The 20,613-nt window shown below is 43.0% G+C and overlaps 1 long non-coding RNA gene across 1 annotated transcript in view; it reads right to left on the bottom strand.

Moving 5' to 3' along the window:
• LOC120398427 overlaps window positions 1–20,613 on the bottom strand; it is a 111,204-nt gene that overhangs the window by 34,695 nt on the left and 55,896 nt on the right. Inside the window, exon 2 of the long non-coding RNA XR_005594400.1 lies at window positions 19,877–20,081. This is a non-coding gene — a long non-coding RNA (uncharacterized LOC120398427). The remainder of the gene's footprint in view (window positions 1–19,876; window positions 20,082–20,613) is intronic.

Here is a 20,613-nt window from a genome sequence, read left to right on the forward strand (position 1 = left end):
TACTTCCAGAGCTAAATGGGTTCCGGCCACAGTCATCACTCAAACAGGACCTGTTTCCTACACAGTCCGGACTGCAGAGAATCTTACCTGGCGACATGTAGATCAGCTGTTGCCAGGTCATGCCAGTCCTCAGGACCCATCTGCAGTTGAGGGTCTGACTTCACCTCTTCTGGTGAGGGATCGAATCACGAGTCACCTGTTTCTGACTGTTCTCCTCCATTACTGCCGGCGGCTGAGATACCCCTTTGCCCAGCACGAGCTGATACCCCCTCCTCACCAGTTCGTGCTGCGGACCCTGAGCCCCTAGTGCTTTCAGTGCAACAACACCAGTAGTTCGCCGTAATCCACCTAGAGACAGAAGACCTCCTCATTGGCTGGATCTTTAGCTAGGGCGAACCCACGGTTATGGGGCAAAATAATCCCCAGGGTTTAGCCGGGAATGGAGGCAGTCTACCCTCCTTCTCTAGTCTAGTGTGTGTTTTATTTAGGGGATGTTCTTATTAGGGGGGGAGGAATATGTTGTGTATTTGGTTGTCATGGTTTTGTTGCTATGGCAACTGAGTTAGATTATTATGGGTTAGCTCAACCGGTTTCAACCGGTTGAGGAGCTCTCTGTATATATGTAAATAAAATGGAGGTTTTGGTTAGCTGCCTGCTCTCTGGCCTCAAGTGATTGCTTCCTACACCGGCTGCCCCAAGGATATAACACTAGTAAAGACTTCAGCTTTTCCATCTCAATTCTTAGCACTAGGTCCAGTGGAAAAACTTTCTGCAGCACATGTATAACAGAACTACTGTTTCTGAATCCAAAAGAGATGTGGCATTATTATGTCCGCATTTTGCGTATACAAGATTTCTTTATATTTTTTGTGGATTAAAAATGGTGAAAAAACAAACAATTTATATAAAATAAATTATTTTATATCATGCTGTTCTTCAGAGAACTGTTAATAGAGCAGCAAGTAAATGTTGTTTTAAACATTCTCTGGAGTTCTAGCCAAAACAGCTGAGCAGCTCCCATTCTGGCAACAAGATTTACTAAAGTTCCATGAACCATAGCGAGCATTCTTTACCAAGTGACAATAGCAAACATCAATCACTGAAGAAAGACAGTGGTATAAATGGGAGCCAGATGGGGCGCCTCATCTCTAAATTAGCATCCGTCCTCTCACCTGTGAACTGGTAAGGATAAAAAGTAGTAGCCTCTGGTGATCCATTATGAAGAATGTCATGCCATGTTTTCTCGCCTCCTTCATGCTTTCTTCTCCTCCTGCTCTCTGTTGGTAGAGCTATGGATCTTCTGAATCCTAGTCTCAGCCACATGAACAGACTTTCTCTCTAATCAAAGTGCTTACAGATTCATAGATTATACTGTATAAACCCATAAGGGACCCCTATGATCATCTATTCTGACCTCCTGCATAACACAGGCCACAGAATTTCTCTGAATGAATTCTTCTTTGAACTAAAGCATATCTTTCAGAAAGATAGCCAATTATGATTTAAAATGAAGAGTCCACCACCATGCTTGGTGAATCGTTCCAATATTTAATTACCCTTACTGTTAAAAATTTGCATCTTGTTTCGAGTCTAAATTTGTCTAGCAACAATTTCCAGCCACTGATTTTTTATACCTTTTGCCTGCAAGATTGAAGAGCCCTCTAGTATCAAATTTCTGTCCCCCATGCAGATAATTAGACTAATCAAGTCACCCCTTTGCCATCTCCTTCATAAGCTACAGAATGGGTATGTCAGAAACAGTGATCAAATGCTATGGACAAATTCCATATTATCATAACAGATATAAGATTTATAGATAGGCAGATTATTACCTATAGGTACATGACCATATTTGTCAAATATTTGGAGATGTTTCATAGTTACTCATTTGAACTATTGTTCTTAGTCCTGCCACCAGGAAAAGCAGAATGTAGCACCACCATTGCAAACATTTCACACACAACTTTAACGATGATAGTCAGTGATTCGGTAGCTTCACTGCCAAAAATGTGTCTTCATTATCTATATTCAGTCTACAGAAAACATCTTCAGAAATAACCTACATGTTTAGAAAAATACTATAGAACTTAATAGAAAATTACCTTTCTATATTTTTAAGCATCCCACAGAATTTAATTTAAAAAAAAAAAAAAACTATATCCCTGTTACAGAATTCTGTAGGATAGTTCAAAAAACCTATTGAAAAGTTTGATAGGGAATGATAGTCTGCAGCTTTTATGAGTCATTTCTAAGAATCTGACCAGTTTCATCCATGTTATATAGGATTTGTCTCCATAGAAGAATACTGTCCTTGTGCATCATCAGTAAGGCAACTGTTGTCCTTTCACTAGTAGTCAGCCTCCACAATTGACAGCCCACAAAAGCTGCAGGTGAAACAGCCTTGGATTCAAACCCAGGACAGCTAAATGACAGTTCTTGATGGGAAATATTAATAGTTTTCCCTTCAGAGTCTCCAGAGTGCAATATAGGACACATCCCGCCACCTCTTATCTTCATGATGAAGTCCCTGATTCTGCTCTTCAACATTGCTACAATGTGCACACACAGAGTACACTATGGAGCAGATCCTCAACTGGTGAAAGCTGTTATAGCTTTATTGAAGTCAACTGAAATATGACAATTTACACCAGCGATGATCTGTACCTGTGTGTCACTTGGAGAGTGAAGAATGATGGAAGGTTTAAGCCCGATAGTCAATTATACAGAGGTGCTTATTGTGGAAAGGGGAAAGTTTTGGGATAGCAGGTTTCTACCCGGATTAGTGATTTTACCCCCTGAAGCACAATAATTTATTACGTTTAGCTTGCATGACTGCAAGTGTTCTCAAAGTTATCCAGCTCTTTTAAAATCCATCTAGTCAGAGTTAAATACACATCTTCCAGCAGTGCATTACAAAGGCTTCCACATGAAAGTGTCCTAGAGAGAGTTTAAAGAGAAGGAAACCAATAGCATTTGATAGAAGTGACTCTAAAAACTTAACCTATAGAATTTAAACAGAGAATGGTTTTCCTGTGGTAGGATATGTTAGGTCAGTTTAAGATTTCTCCAGGATAGGTTACATTCAATATTAAGTTCATAAACTTTTCCATAAAGATTACATATACCATTTGTGAAGCATTTCCTTTTATTTCTGATAAATGTAAGTTCTATCAATGTGACCAATTGTCTTGTTCAAGTACCATATAAATATAGAACAACATAAGATTGAGGAGGAAAAAAACAAATTTTACTAAAGCCTTCATATTCGTAAATACCTAACTCAAGTCCCTTCTGACTCTACTCCAGGCTAAGGCACCTGACATTTGTAATTTTTTCTTACATGGAAACCCTGCTATTGCTAAGCATCTTTGTTACTCTTCTCTAGGCCTTTTCAATATTGGTTATAGTCATCAAAGTGAGTATAACCAACATTTGATAAAATGTGCCAAATGACACCATGATAGGTCACTATAAGTACTATCCTTTATTTTAAATGCACTTTAGCATCTTATTTGATTTTTTTGTAAATGCTAGTGCTTGCAGCACACCAATATCTTCCTAGAGCTACAATGACTCCAAAAGCAGCAAAGAATCCTGTGGCACCTTATAGACTTACAGACGTATTGGAGCATGAGCTTTCGTGGGTGAATACACACTTCATCGGATGCATCCGACGAAGTGGGTATTCACCCACGAAAGCTCATGCTCCAATACGTCTGGTTAGTCTATAAGGTGCTACAGGACTCTTTGCCGCTTTTACAGATCCAGACTAGCATGGCTACCCCTCTGATAAACGACTCCACAGAGTTTTTGCAAGTTCAGAGCCTACATGAAAGGCTTGGGGGGATGCAAGCAGCTAGGGAAGGGTAGGATTCTACTTAAATCTTATACATATCCATGTTGAATTGCCAAGCCATACTATCATCCAGGCATGCTATACAGTACACATCGAATGTGCCTCTACCTTTTAAACACTAAACTACTGTATTCCCTCTTGCTTCTTATTTTCCCTTTCTTATAAGAAGCTATCATCATCAGCCTTGATCCTACAAGGTGTAAAGAGATTCTTGGGAAGCACGGAGCACCCTCCACTTCCAGTAATGTCTGTGGAAGTGAAGGGCCTTCTGAAGACATTGTAACCACCTCACTGGACCATGCCTACATTGCCTTACGTCATCAAGAAAGTTGCTTGTTTAAACAGCAATAATAATTAATGTTCACAGCATTGATTCTCTCTGCTTAGCTTGACATTTTCCCAACAAACTCCAGCTTCCCTGAGAGGACCTATATGTTAAGCTAATGATGAAAGGCGGGGGCTTTCATAATGACTAGGAGCAAAGTAGCTATTTCTTGCATAGTTTTTGTCCCTTTAAATCTAAAAACACACTGTCTGGGATCTGAATGTCTTCAGGAATCCCAGAGGTCTGCAGTCTTTCCAAAGTAACTTATGAAAAGAGATCCCCCATATTAACCAAGTTGTACCATATTAGACAGAAATCAGTACTGATTTTGTAAATCAATACCCACATTTCAAGAAATACTTTTACAGTTTAGGAATACAATCAATTTTCAGTTCTCGCATGACAAGGTGTCAAGTGTCAATTGAATTAATTGCTTCAGGAACCCTGGAGACCTGCAATGCATTTTATATTTTATTATCCAAACAAATGTAAAGTACCACGGTGTCACTTTTTTCAGCCAGGGACCAACCAGCAAGTGAAACATCCACATTGCAAAGTAATGTCAGATGACAATGCTTTAATTTTGAAACTGCTTTCACCTGAATAACTTGAACTGAACATTATTTGAAAAGTTACAAGGATGAAGATTATATGGTACTTTTTCCGTATAAAGTTACAGCATAGTCCACCTGGGGCAATCCTGAGCCCAGAGCCTCCTCTTTCTCCCTTGTCCAGAAGTGAGTGACCTGCTTCCAGCAATCCACACTATACCCAAGGGCCCCTCCTCCATCCTTCATTCTGATTCTCAGGCAAAACAGGTCACCTGGTCGTCCTCCCTAGCTCATTGTTTTCCTGATGGCCAAAACTGGCTGCCTTCCTGAGAAGAGGGAGTCAGCAGTCCCAGATCATTCATTGCTAGGCACAAAATGTTCAGGCAATTATTTTATGAGTTCGTAATGGGCATAGGGCCCCAAACAGCCAGGCATCAATCACATCTGCACTGCTACAAAGAATAACCCACATTTCCCCACCACATAGTTAACCATGCAGCACATAGAGGAAACTGAGGCACACACAGTAGTCGTTCAAAATATTAAGAAAAATTCCCACTTCATCACACTTTGGCAGAAAACGCAGGAGTGCACTAATGACATTTGCTAATGATGCGAAGTTGGGTGACATCCTCAATACAAAGGATGATAGGATTATATAGGAAGATCTAGATGACCCAGAAAACTAGAGTAACAGAAAAAGGATGTGTAAAAAACAACAAAGAGTCCTGTGGCATCTTATAGACTAACAGAAATATTGGAGCATAAGCTTTCGTGGGTGAAATTCCATAGTATAAAGAGCAAGGTCATATCCTTAGGGCATAATAAAAATTTCTGATACAAACTAGGGGTTCATCAGTTGGAAGCATCAGAGGAGGAGAAAGACCTGGTTGTGTGGATCAGTCATAGGATGACTATGAGCCACCAATGTGATGCAACTATGAAAAGAGCAAATGTGATTCTAGTATGTATCAGGCAAGGGATTTCTAGTAGAGATAAAGTATTGATGCCATTGTGCAAAGCACTGGTAAGACCTCAGCTGGAATACTGTGCAAAATTTTGGTCATACATGTTCTAGTTTGAATTCATCTTTCTTGAACAGGTGCAGAGAAGAGCTACTAGGATGATCAGGGGAATGGAGGGCCTGTCTGATAAGAGGTGACTGGAAGAGCTTGGCTTGTTTAGCCTAGTAAAACAAAGGCTTAGGGGAGATATGATTGCTCTGTATAAATACACCAGAGAGGGTGAAGAGTTACTTAAACTAAAGAACAATGTAGGCATAAGAATAAATAGGTATAAATTGGTGATGAACAAATTAGGCAGCTTTTAACCACAAAAGGAGTGAGCTTCTGGAACCACCTCTGAATTGGAGTTATGGGGACAAACAACTTAGTTAGTTTTAAGAGGGAGATGGACAATTTTATGAATGTGATTTCATGACAGGGTTGTTTGTGATCATGGGGGCAGGTCTTGGGAGCCCTAAAATCCATTCCAGTTTATATCTTAGGTTCCTGAAAGCTCATATTTCAGGGCTTCAGGATTTGTTTTTTTTCCAATGTGTTCCTGGGTGTGGAGGGGGGTGGTGCAGGAGGAAAGGGAAGGGAAAGGGTCTTGTCTCCTTCCTCTGAAGCAACAGACATGGCCTCAGGTAGAGATGGGACACTGGACAGGGTGGGCCAGAGCTCTGAGGTGGCACTGAACTTTCTCTCTTTTATGTGCTTAGCTGGCTTGTTCTTGCTCACATGCTCAGGATCTAACTGAATGCCAAATGTGCAGGCAGGAAGGCATCTTCCCGCAGGTCAGATTGACAATGATGTTGGAGGTTTTTTGCTTTCCTCTGCAGCATGGGGTGCAAGTCACTTGCTGGGATTGTATGAGTTTATGCAGTGATGAGCTGCCAAATTTTTAACAACCGGTTCCCTCCTCCCTCCAAAATTTTAACAACGCGTTCCCTCCTTCCCCCCATCCACCCCCTCATGTTCCTTGACTCACACCCTGACCCATCCCCCCCTTCCCTGTCCCCTGACTGCCCCTTGCCGCCACCCACCCCCTCCGCTCAGTCTCACTGGCCCCCCAGACCCACTACCCCAGACAACTACCCCGTCACTCTGTCCCTGAGTGCCCCCACCACCTCAGCCAACCCTGCTCTTTCCTGACGGCTCCCCGGGACCCTTGCCCCATTCAATCCCCTGTTCCCTACCCTCTGACTGCCCTGACCCCTATCCACCCCCACAACCCCCCTCCCTGCCCCCTTACCACACTGCCTGGGGACCGGGTCCACTCTGCCAGGACCACGACCGGCGCCGCGGGGCCCAACTCCCCGAGCCCGGCCGGACCAGAGCAGGCACTGCTCGGCGGCAGCCGCTCGGCCCGACTCCCCGGGCCGGCACCGGGGCCGAGCCGCTCAGCGGCAGCCGCGGGGCCCGACTCCCCGGGCCATCACCGGGGCCGAGCCGCTCGGCGGCAGCCACGGGGCCCGACTCCCCGAGCCGGCGCTGGGCTGGAGGGAGCCGCGGTCTGGGACCGGGAGCTGCTGAGCCAGCCGCACCTCCCCTCCCCCTCCGCGCCCCAGCTTACCTGCCTCCATGCTGCTTGTTCAGGCTTCCCGCGAACATCTGATTCGCGGGAAGCAGGGGAGGGGGCGGAGAAGGGGGCGGAGCAGGAAGTGAGTTTGGGCCGGAACTTTTGTTAAATTTAGCAGCCCTTAACAACCGGTTCTAAAATGGCTGCTAAATTTAACAACGGGTTTGCGCGAACCCGTGCGAACCGGCTGCAGCTCACCCCTGAGTTTATGTCACATAATGAATTCCCTGTCATTTCAGGAGCCTTGGGAATTGGAGCCCCTGAGTCCCTCCTATTCTCTGCCTGTGGCACATAATAGTTTAATCTTTTGTGAGCTGTAATACATTTGTCTAATTTTGGTTGTTGAGTTTAGTGTGCTGATGTTGTTAATAGTCTGTGATATACAGGAGGTCAGATTGGATGATCTGGTTATGATTGAGTTCTCCTGCATCCAATTGGCTTTTGCTTAGACAGGTGTCCTATACACTGCTCTTTCACTCAAATTTTAAATTAAATGTCTTATGCTGAGAGCTCCTTGCAGCAGAGACTAGACATAATGAGGGCTTGGAAGGTAGACACTACAGTAAACAAATACAATTTATTATATAAACTTCCTGCTCCAGGAGCAAGAAAACTTTCCCTGCTTCATTCAGGGTTTTTAGCATGTACTTTCTTGTTCCTGCATGTCATGGAGTTCTTGATTGCTTTTCATGTGAATGGCAACAAATCCAGAGAGAATCTTAAGGGGGGAAAGAAAGAACCACATTCTTAACTGCTTGCAACTCTAGGAAGTTGCTCTGACTTCCTGGGACAACAGTTTGCGACCTATCTAAACTCCCTCAGTGGTTCAGATCACCTGGTTCCTCATTCTGGAAATTCCATAAATAAGGAAGGCTTGTAGAGTACAGAAGTGCATCTCCACTATGGAACAGTTTCTGCAGCTGGCCACTGTCACACAAGTATTTGGAGTCCCTGGAGCATTAATACTTAATATTTCCCAGAAGAAATTGTGAAATATTTCATTGGACAACTGGATTATAACCAGGATTCAATTAAAACAAAAAGATTTTTTCACTGAAAGAGTCCACAGAAACAAGAAAACCTTATTGGACCAGCTCCTCAGAGAATCCTCAGGTTGCCCTGATGTAATGGTATTGATACCAAATACAGAGGATCCAACCGTTTGAGTAATTGTAGTTGGGGTATTTTCCCATTGTGACTGGAGCTCCAGGAGGTCATGCTGAGATTGCTCAATCAGGACGAATTACAGAGAATGGGGCAGACAATCCCAAAAACTAGTGGTTATTTCTAATACTTAAATTCACCAAGACAGTAGCAAAGCAGCTACTCCAATATCTTACTGGTTACCCAGAAGCCAAAAACACAGGTCCATTAAACAATCCAGCCTTAGGCACCCACCCAGACAGCCAAGTTAAATATGAGGAGGATTATTCAAAATCTTGTTCTTCATATAAAAAATTCTATCAATCCCAAAGGCTCAGACACATTACCTCCCAGGATAATTGATATTTTAGATCTTACCCAAATATCCACTGACAGCCAATTCTTATTAACTAAACTAAGATTTATTAAAAAAGAAAAGAGAGAGAGAGTATTGGTTAAAAGATCATTCTAGATAGAGACATGAATAAAATTCTTAGGTCAGTTCATAGTAGAGATGGTGAGCTTCAGAGCTGCAAAAAGTTCTTTTAGAATAAGTTCCACAGGTTATAGTCCAATGTCCAATATCCGCATGACCCAGACTGGAGCTGGGTCTCGTGGCTCAAAATTCCCCTAATGAAGTTTAAGCAGATCTGAGATAACAGGATCTGGGACCAAGAGTTATTTTTATAGTTCTCTGGCAGCCTCTTGACAGTAGGTGAATAATAGGTGAAGCATTGTGGCTTTGAAGTAGACCTCCTATTTCCTAAGCATCACTAGTAATTAGCAACACGGACTAGCATAAGGCAACTGCCCATCTCCCACCATTTACAGGTAGTTTATTATATACTTCAAAGAGAAATGAAGACAAGGATATTACTACATTCGCAGTTCATCTAAATGTTAACATCTCCTTTTGATCTCTGAATTAAAAGAATACAGTAACAGACAGGAACCGTTTGGTTACACTGTCAACCTCTAACAATAAATATGTAAACACACAAAAACCACAATCATTATCTACTAATATGTCTCTAAAGGTTGAATCTGGGTCAATAAGATACAGACCACAGGCAGGACTAGCTAAGGGCCATGCTGGAACAAGTAGAGCAAAAATGCCCAGTTACTGTGGCAGTCTGAAAGGAGTAGGGGGTCCTGCACTGTGGGGTATTCCTGCCCCTCTGACTCACCAGTCTCTTGAAGACATTTCTGAAAATCATATTTCACACCAGTCGGAAAAGAAAACACTAAAATCAAACAACCAAAGACCCTGGATTGTTGCTTCCAAAATATCAGGTCCTGCTGCTGAATTTGCACCCCAAGCAGCTTAAGGCTTGCCTTCTTCACTACTGTTGAGTGGCAGTGCACCATTGCACAGTTGAGCCATGAGCAAGAGTCCCTCTAATCTTAGATGGTCATACTACGCTGCTCAGTTTTCTTCTCAAATACTGCTTCTCTACAGATTCCTGTTCTTAAGCATCCTCTTCTTACTAAGGGGGCACTGAGTAAAGGGAGTGGAAACAAAATTAGAAAACAATGTAAATAGCTCATTCCTGTAGACAGAGAGAGGATAAGTCTAGTGGAGCCTCTTGCCTCCTGAGCAGAGGTAAAATACTGGGGATCTAGAGCAGTGGTCCCCGAACTTTTTATCTCATGCCCCCGCTTACCCCAGTCCGCCCACCCCGCCCCCAGAGCCTGGGCCAGGAGCAGGGCCACAGCTCTGGGAGGGAGGGATGTGGACAGGGATAAGGGGGCTGAGGCTGGGGCCATAGTTGGGGGTGGGAGCAGAGCCTCAGCCAGGGGCCGAGGCCAGCAGTCAGGGCTCTGGGTGCAGGGCTGGCAGTGGTGGCTAGCAGCTGAGCCCTGGGAGCAGGGCCAGCATCCGGGACCCTGGCTGTAGGGCTGGCAGCCACAGCCGGGAGCAGAGCTCGACGAGTGGGGCTGCCAGCTGGAGCCGAGACCAGGAGCGGAGCTGGGTGGTGCTCCCTCCCCTCTCCCTGTGGGGGCTGGTCCAGGCCCAGCCATGCCTCCATGAATATTCTTCCATCCCCACACTGAGGGCATGCCCCACAGATTGGGGAGCTGTCATCTAAAGGGTACATCTACAGCAGCCTTTCTGGGTATCCCTGCATAGTGAATGGCAGCCTGCGGTAGCGTGTCTCAGAGCCCAGGCTGACAGACTCAGGCTCACAGGCAGACAGTAGCTGTGTAGATGTTGTGGTTCAGGCTGGAGCTCAGACTTTGAAGCCCAGAGCAGGGGGTGGGCTTCAGACCCCAAGACGAAATATCTATGCAGCTATTTTTAATGCCGTAGCATGAGTCCTGCGAGCCTAATCCTGTTGACCCAGGGTCTGAGATTTACTGCCGCAGGCTGCCACTCACTGTGTAGGGATACCCAGAAAGGCAGTCAAAGCTGTTCAGAGACCTGTTTGTTGGCACTGTACTGTGAAGCTAGCAAGATTTAAACAAAGAGAGCCTCCACGTATGGAAGATGAGGAAGATTAACCCAGTTTTAATGGCTCTCAGAGCACCAGGTGCCCATATGGTAGAATGTGATGATTTCTACATTGCCACATTTTTTCTCAATATCAATTTTTGTTCAGTTACTACAGAAAATGCAGTAGAATTTCAGAGTTATGAACACCTCAGGAATGGAGGGTGTTCGTAACTCTGAATTGTTCGTAACTCTGAACAGAATGTTACGGTTGTTCTTTCAAAAGTTTACAACTGAACATTGACTTAATACAGCTTTGAAACTTTACTATGCAGAAGAAAAATGCTGCTTTTAACCATCTTAATTTAAATGAAACAAATATAAAAACAGTTTCCTTATCTTGTCAAATCTTTTTTCAAACTTTCCTGTTATTGTTTTAGTAGTTTACATTTAACACAGTATTTGTTTTTGTTTTGTCTCTGCTACTGGCTGATTTTGTACTTCCGGTTCCAAATGAGGTGTGTGGTTGACCAGTCAGTGCAATATTCCGGTGTTCATAAATCTGAGGTCCTACTGTAGTTCTTTATTCTAAGTCCATTTTAATACAATTTAAAAAAACCCACCCCGGTGCCCTATCGACTTTCAGAAACACTTGCAGATGGGTGGTAACTTTGTGGTCCTCTGCACCTCTGAATTCTATTAAAGTTTCATGTCACACCTGACTACTCACCAGACGTAGTGCTTTATGGAGTTGGACTGACAGAGGTCAAACCGTGATGATAGGAAGAGAATTAGTTTAATATTGAAATAGCAGCAGGTGTTTTTGTCAGTGTTTTTACAGAGCGCTACCTCTGTCTGGTGATAGACTCCATCATCTCCTTTTTTCAGTTGCCTGTGTGAATTTTGGGTCTGAAATGCCAGGTGGGGGTGTGGACATATAGAGATATTACATAACACACTGACTGCTACAGTACTGGTTTTGAAAGCCAGAGGTTTCTGTCACTGATGAAAAGCTACTGATATTATATCAAAATGTACAGATGCTTCAATGTACCAAGATCAACACCAATGAGATCTCCCCAGAATTCTATGAAGAGTGGAGCTTCATTTAGTTTATAGTTTGACCAAGCTACACTGGGCATGTTAGGAAGGGGGAGGCTTCCCATCAACTTTCACAAAGGGTAGGGATGAGGGAATGCAGTGCCAGTGAAGCCTTGTACTCCCCATGCATTGAAAACAGTATGGTATGAGGGGGTAACAAGATGTCTAACCCCAGCACAAAGAATCGGCCATAATCTAGCCCTTTGTGACCCATCTAGCAGTCCCATAGACCTTAATGGGAGTTTTGCCCATCTAGAAGACGTCAGACTTGGCTCCTATATAGAGACATCCCCATAGAAATGAAGACAGACCTGGGGTAGAAAGACAGTAGTTAGAAGACCAGCCATTACAAAGCACTCTGCACAATACTGAGGGGAAGAGGTAAGTGAGATGAAATAAGTGGAAATGTCTAGTTGTTAAAGCATTGGACTGGAAGATCTGGGTAACCCCAGCATTTCATTTGGTACAACATTTTTCAACTTGGATGCCTTAAGCTAGGGACCTGTATCCATATTTAGGGTCCTAAATATATGTGGCCTGATTTGCAAAGGTGCTAGTTGTAGAATTAACTGTAGATACTGATGCCTAACTTCAGGCATCCAAGTTGAAAACATTAACCTTAACTTCTCTCTCAACTTTCCTGTGGTGATAACACATCTCTCTCTGTCTCACAAGAGTGTTGTGGGGCTTAACTCAGTAATATTTGAAAAGCACTTTGAGACAGCCAGATGAAAGAGTGATGCCTAATGAAATGGATTATTAGTAGTTATTTTATTAAAATTAGCACTAACATTGTCTGGTTTTAAGAAAAACTTCAAGTTATATGAATATAAAGAAAGTATGAATTGTGATAACTCACTGTAGCCTGCTAGTCTGGGCCAAGTACCCTGCACTACATTGTTTTCTGTTAAACTGCAGTATGCTGCTTTAAGATTGCTTTAATGCTATCCCTCAGGGCCCTCACAAAAATGAGATATGGATGTCATGATGCTATCCCACTACATAAAATAAATAGCAGGGGCACTGGAAGAGAGATACAGACACAGAATACTACAGAGGAGTCTAGTATGCAAAAAGCACCCAGACATGTAGAGCTGTGAGGTTCAGAATTGGGTATGTGGTTGGGGTTTTTTTTTTACACTTCTGTGTTAAGTATTAACAATTTCATTAGAGATACACATTTCACTACATTTTAAAGTCATTTGCCATCAAAGAAGGATTCTTTTCTCCCCATGCTAACACTTTTGTTGGATGAAACAGAATGTTTTTAAAAGTTCTAGATTATAAATGTAGATCTCAAAACTTAGCTTCCATCCCAAAGAAAAATGGCTTCCTTTTGCCATACCAACAAGTTCAAAGACTTGTTTACATCTTTTGCATGCCATTTTCAGATATAATCATGAACCATTATTTATGATGAAGCAAGATCATCCTGGGACATTTAAAGTTTAAATTCTGATTTTATAGCTCTAATAAAATCCCATCTGCCTCTTCAAACTAGCAAGACTGCTAAAGAATCAAGGGGAGCATTTCCACAGTCACAAGAATATATAAAATGTACACGTTAGGAAGCATCAGATTGGGACCCAGTTCTGCAAATCCTATTGCGTTAAGTGCTCGCTACCTTGAAGAGTCCGTTATTCATGAGCTGCCCAATCCTGCAGACTTTTTGCAGGCAAGGCTCCTGTGCATTAGGACTTCATGATCATGTACAAAATGATCTTGACTGTTGTTCTTTACAGAGGAAACGCTTGCAGAAAGTTGCCTTTTGATAGCAAGTAGACTAATATTTCTTACAATATATGTTATTTTCCTCAAGTGAGCGCAATATTGGGATTTCCAGTTTGCTCTCTGCACATCTGCTAGGCCCAACCAAAATGAAGGGAAATGCAATGCAACCTATTCTTCAGAGTTCCTTTGAGGCATATCCACCAGACCTGCAGTTTCTGCAAATCAAGTAGCATGCCTTCCCAAGTGTAGATTAAAACTGAGTTGTGTTGTCTCAGATTGTTTTGTAGATTTATGAGGGGAATAAACTATCACTACGGACAATACTGAGACACAAATTCAGTCACTTAATTTAAACTATATTTGAATATGTGTAAGTCAAAAGTGAAATATGTTCCATTAGAATATTGGCATTGTCCAGTTTATGAGGCAAATGCAAATGCAGGAGGACACAGGTCTGAGTCTTCAAAGAGGGGAGCACTGCACCATTTATCAGATCTTAACTAGACTTTCCAAAGTGACTGGCTTTTGGCATCAGAGAATCCCATAGATAATAAACTGAATCTAAGCAACCATCCTGAACACTATAGTGCATGAGGATTAGACTTTTAAAGGGGGACATCAGCTTCTTGTGAGTAAGGGAAATGAAAGTGTCAATTTAATAAAATCAGAGATTTGGAGACATCTAGATACGAGTTGAACTTATAGCCATGAAAATAAAAACCAGAGGAGCTTAATATTCTACAGCTCAGCATAGCATTTCACATGTAATCTTACTTTCTCACTGGGAAGGTTCACCTTGCAAAGAGCAGCTCAGAAGTCTCACCCAGCCCATCCAGAACCTCATTGATTAACCACCCCAGATATGGAGCTGTCCCTCTGAATTAGGGTGACCAGACAGGAAGTGTGAAAAATCAGGAGAGGGGGTGGGGAGTAAGAGACACCTATATAAGACAAAGCCCCAAATATCGGGACTGCCCCTATAAAATCGGGACATCTGGTCACCCTACTCTGAACGCAACTCTTGCCCCTCTGGTTTGAATTGTTAGCTACATTCAGGGCCTTACAGGTTTGTTCCCATTAGGATGAGAAATCAGTTATATGAATTAGGTATATTCTGAGCGTAACCTTGTTGTTTACAAAAATGTACACAAAGTCCTTTTTTCTACTGTGTTCAGGGAAACAACACTAGCAGGCAGTTATTGCTCAGAAATCATCAAGACTGCCACTGCAACGAGTTCTGTGCTGCCTCTCTGGGTCACGCTGACAACTGCTTCTCTGGCTTTCTGCCTCTAACACATAAACAGCCTGCAACCAATATGCTAGCTCCAGGATACTGCTGTTAAATCATGTGTAGTACAACTCTCTGTGAGCTAGCCTCTCTTTCCTGTAGATTCTGAATCCGGGGATCACCAACCCCCTTTGTGTGCATCAGCCCACCACATCTCTGGCCCCTCTCGCTAAGCCAGACTCAGGCATGTTCGACTCTTTCATTTTCATGCCCTAGGGCAGTGGTTCTCAACCCGAGGTATGTGTACCCCTGAGGGTATGCAGAGGTCTTCCAAGGGGTACATCAACTCATCAAGATATTTGCCTAATTTTACAACAGGCCACTTAAAAAGCACTAGCGAAGTCAGTACAAACTAAAATTTCATACAGACAATGATGTGTTTATACCACTCTATATTCTCCACTGAAATATAAGTACAATATTTATATTCCAATTGATTTTTTATAATTATATAGTAAAAATAAGAAAATAAGCAATTTTTCAGTAATAGTGTGCTGTAGCCCTTTTGTATTTTATGTCTGATTTTGTAAGCAAGTAGTTTTTAAGTGAGCTGAAACTTGGGGGTACACAAGACAAATCAGACTTCTGAAAGGGATATAGTAGTCTTGGAAGGTTGAGAGCCACTGCCCTAGAGCCACTGATAACACCATGCATACTCCCCTTCAAGACACATGCTTCTCATTTTAATGTCACCTTCCCTACATACACACCCATAAGCCCCTTTTAGCTGGTCAAAAAACCCTCTGGAAGCCCTAAAGGGGTCCTGGAGGTAGCTCACAGCTAGCAGGAGTGATACTGTTTGTAACCTGACACATGTTTCATCACTGAGGCCTGGTCTACACTAAGCATTTAAACCGGTTTTAGGAGCGTAAAACCGATTTAACGCCACACCCGTCCACACTGAGAGGCCCTTTATATCGATATATAGGGATCTTTAAATTGATTTCTGTACTCCTCCCTAACGAGAGGAGTAGTGCTAATATCGGTATTACCATATCGGATTAGGGTTAGTGTGGCCGCAGATCGACGGTATTGACCTCCGGGTGGTATCCCACAGTGCACCACTGACCGCTCTGGACAGCAATCTGAACTCGGATGCAGTGGCCAGGTAGACAGGAAAAGCCCCGCGAACTTTTGAATATTTCCTGTTTGCCCAGCGTGGAGCTCCGATCAGCATGTGTGGCGATGCAGTTAAAAATCAAAATAAAGAAAGAGCTCCAGCATGGACCATGCGGATGTGATTGCTGTAAGGGCAGGCAAATCTGTTCTATCAGCACTCCGTTACAGAAGACGAAAGTCAAAATCATTTTTAAAAAATCTCCACACAGACGGCATAGCAGGGACTCAGCGCACTGCTGCATGACAAGCGTAACGGAAAGCCAAAGAATCAAATGGACGCTCATGGCCTGGAGGACTCAAGCTATCCCACAGTTCCTGCAGTCTCCGAAAAGCATTTGCATTCTTGGCTGAGCTCCAAATGCTTCATGGGTCAAACATAGTGTCCGCGGTGGGTCAGGGCATAGCTCAGCAATTTACGCACCCTCCCACCCACCTCCAGAAGTGAAAGGGAAAACAATCCTCTCTTGACTCTTTAACATGTCACCCTATCTTTACGGAATGCTGCAGATAGACGGGATGCTGCAACACTCAACACCAACATCCTTGCTCCCCCCTTGCCATGGGTGGCTGATGGTGCAATATGACTGATATCCATCATCATCATCAGCCTATTGGCACATGGGGCAGTGCAAAAGGACTGGTAACCACGCCGACTAGCATCAGTTAGGTCGATCAAGGGCGCCTGCTCCGAATTTTTCCTGGTAGATGGTGCAGTATGGCTGGTAACCGTCTTCATCATAGCAACAGGGGGCTGAGCTCCATCAGCCCCCACCCTTCATGTGTAAAGAAAAGATTCAATTGCCCCTGGACTAGCAGTGGGATGCTGGGCTCCTCTTCTCCACACTGCTTAATGTCCTGTCTGGACTATCATAGCAGCTGGAGGCTGCCTTCCACTCATTTCTCACTAACAAGTCACTGTGTCTTATTCCTGCATTCTTTATTACTTCATCACACAAGTGGGGGGACAATGCTACGGAAGCCCAGGACGGCTGAGGGAAGACCGGACTCACCAGGTGGGGGGGTTGCAGGAGCACCCCCGGTGAATAGCATATAGCTCATAATTTCTGCAGGATCTGACACAGAGCAGCTGTGCTCTCTGGTTCTATGATACAGTGGTTCTCTAGTACACTTGCCCATATTCTAGGCAGGACTGATTCTATTTTTAGATACCAAAAAGGAGGGATTGACTCAGGGAGTCATTCCCAATTTTGGCTTTTGCGCCCCTGGCTGATCATGATAACCATGATCATCTTATTATCAATTTATGGTATGGTAGATGGTACAGTATGGCTGGTAACCATCTCTGCTGTCATGCAAATGCAAAAGCAAAAGCATGCTGCTGTGTAGCACTGCTGAATCGCCTCTGTCAGCGGCATCTAGTACACATACGGTGACAGTCACAAAAGGCAAAACAGGCTCCATGATTGCCATGCTATGGCATCTGCCAGGGCAATCCAGGGAAAAAAGGCGCGAAATGCTTGTCTGCCGTTGCTTTCCCAGAGGAAGGAGTGACTGACGACATTTACCCAGAACCACCCGCGACAATGATTTTTGCCCCATCAGGCACTGGGATCTCAACCCGGAAATTCCAAGGGGCGGGGGAGGCTGCGGGAACTATGGGATAGCTACGGGATAGCTACCCACAGTGCAACGCTCCAGAAATGGACGCTAGCCTCGGACCGTGGACGCACACCACTGATTTAATGTGTTTAGTGTGGCCACGCACACTCGATTTTATACAATCTGTTTTGCTAAACCGGTTTATGTAAAATTGGAATAATCCCGTAGTGTAGACGTACCCTTTGAGAGAGGAGCAGACTAGCTGGCAGTGCTTCATATAACACCACTTGTCCACAGACTACTCTTTGAGAACTATTGGGGTAAATAAGTTCAGCTGTGAGATACTTGCTATCACAGAGCATACCCAATAAATTGTGAATTTGACATTGGAAGTCTCTCTCCCGAAACACATACACCAAAACAAAAAGCAAAACAAAAACCTTGTTGTTATAGATTAGATGCATCTCATGGGTGCAGTGGAGCCTTAGACCCAGATTTTTAAAGGTATTTAGGTATGTCAGTGTTCCAACACTGAACTGATTTAAGAGCCTATTTTCAAAAGGGATTTAGGCACTTGGGAATCTAAATCCCATTGACTGGCACAGGCATTGGAACACTGAGCACTCAAAGTAGGGTGACCAGACAGCAAGTGTGAAAAATCAAGATGGGGTGGGGGGTAATAGGAGCCTATATAAAAAAAAGGACCCAAAAATCAGGACTGTCCCTATAAAATCAGGACATCTGATCACCCTAGAGCACTGCAACCTTTGAAAATCTGGGCCTTAGCCATTTGTGCATCACAAACTTGAGCTCTGTAGTAAAAACATGGTGTCAATATTTTGCTTGTGCTCATCAGGGATTCGTTTAAGTAATACGAGTGGCAATATCAACTATTTAGACATTAGCATATTGTACTAAGACTTATACAAATAGCCTATGAAATAAAATGTACCTCCATATACTTTGCCCTAATGGAAGGAAGCTAATAAAAACAGATAGTGGACCCTGGGCTATATCCTCAGCTACTGCAAATCAGGGTCTCTTGCTTGAAGTCAGTTGAGATACAGTGATATATGCACTAGTTGAGGATCTGGCCTTGATCTAGGAGAGGATATACAGGGTTTGCAGAATTCTCACTGAGTTTAGAAAAATGTGCCTATTCCATATTTTTATTAGTACCTTGAAAGAAGCAAGGTAGAGCTGCATGAATTCTTCACAACATTAATATGTGCATGAATAAAATGTGTCCATGATGACTGTTTTCATGCTCCTGTGCTTTCATTTTATGCAAATATTCTAGTGAACAAGTTTAATGGCAGGAATGTTACTGGAAACATCTAGTTGTACAAAAGTAATAAAGAAAATTCACAGAAAGCAAATCTTGAACTCAAATACAAATATCCCTGCTGGGAATCTGATCCTAAGAGTTATTCTACTCCAAGCAAGGAACGGAAACAATAGCCCTTGACATCATGATAGCCAATCCTGGGTTTTGGAATCCTGCCCATCCCAGGGTTTGATTTCCCCCCAACTTTGATTCCACCATTTTTTGTGGCTCTCATTATTGATTTTGGTCTTTCAATAGCATGATTCACATTTGCCAGCTTTACATTTAAAGGTAGACCTGTTTTTATTTGTTTTGCATGCACAACCTCTAACATTGATGATCTATTCCTGAAATCCCTTGACTCTGTTTGTCAGAGGGTGGAGATGGATGTTAGGTTCACTCCCTCTGGGGCACCTGGCATTGGCCACTGTCGGTAGACAGGATACTGGGCTAGATGGACCTTTGGTCTGACCCAGTACGGCCGTTCTTATGTTCTTATAGCCAACCTTTTACTGGCCATATCTTCAAGCATTTCAGCTCCTGGGGAACATTTTGTCCCCATTATTTAGATGCATGTGCTGGAATCCTAAACCATGGGTGAATCCTGGCCCCACTGGAGTCAATGGGAATATTTTCACTGATTTAAACTGGGCAGAATGTTTCCCCATTTAGGTCCATTGTAAGTGTAATGATAGGAACAAAATATTCTTGAGAACACTGTCTCATGCACTGAACTATAACATCATAAAGTGACAGAGGAATGTTCTGGAAGAAAGACATATCATTTAACCACATACACAAAGAACTTAATGGAACTAGACATATCAAGCAATGGACTGGTAGATAGCATAATGTACTTACCATCAGTAGGAGGCCCAGATTTAGCAACCATTGGGATCTTCACTCTTTGGGTAGTTGGGTAGTGCTGTCAATAGTCCTTTGTCTGGAGGCTTCAACATGGATCCTTTCCTCACTTCAAGAGCAGCTTGTGTAAATTGAAAGTGCTATTTTGGAGTAGACTCTCTGCCCTTCTGGCTTTACATGGAGAATATAACCACCATGACTGCTGTGAACAAAAAAAATCAATTGATTTGATAGGGAAACACATAAGCCCAAAATAAAGAAATGCATGGAGCATTCAGAATCCCACTCAAAGCAAGCAGCATGTTGAAAGTAGAGTTATCTCGCTGCCTTAGAAGGGGAAGGCATTTTCCAGCACCTTTATGCATACACAAGAGACAGAAAGACTATGTACTCTAACCTCTTACCAAAACTAAGATTTATACCCTCCTACAACTACTTCCCCCCAAATTGTTTGTATTTTATTTTTTATATTACAACAGTTTTGCTCCAAATGGAAAATATATATAAGCCATCGATTTAAGAAAAATGTGCTTCTCTCATTTTCATAATGTTGTCAGTAGTGCTTTGTACTTTTCCTTTTAATAGCACAGCACCAATATATGCTTTTAACTAGTAAATTCTTTGCCCAGGGTTCCTGTAAGAAGATTCTGTCATTTTATTTCTGTTGTAACCTTTCAAAATGCAAAAAGCCAACATGAAACAGCTGGATGATGCAATAAATGGAGAACAAAGAT

Source organism: Mauremys reevesii, linkage group 2 (genome assembly GCF_016161935.1).
Source record: "Mauremys reevesii isolate NIE-2019 linkage group 2, ASM1616193v1, whole genome shotgun sequence".
Lineage (NCBI taxonomy): Eukaryota > Metazoa > Chordata > Testudines > Geoemydidae > Mauremys > Mauremys reevesii.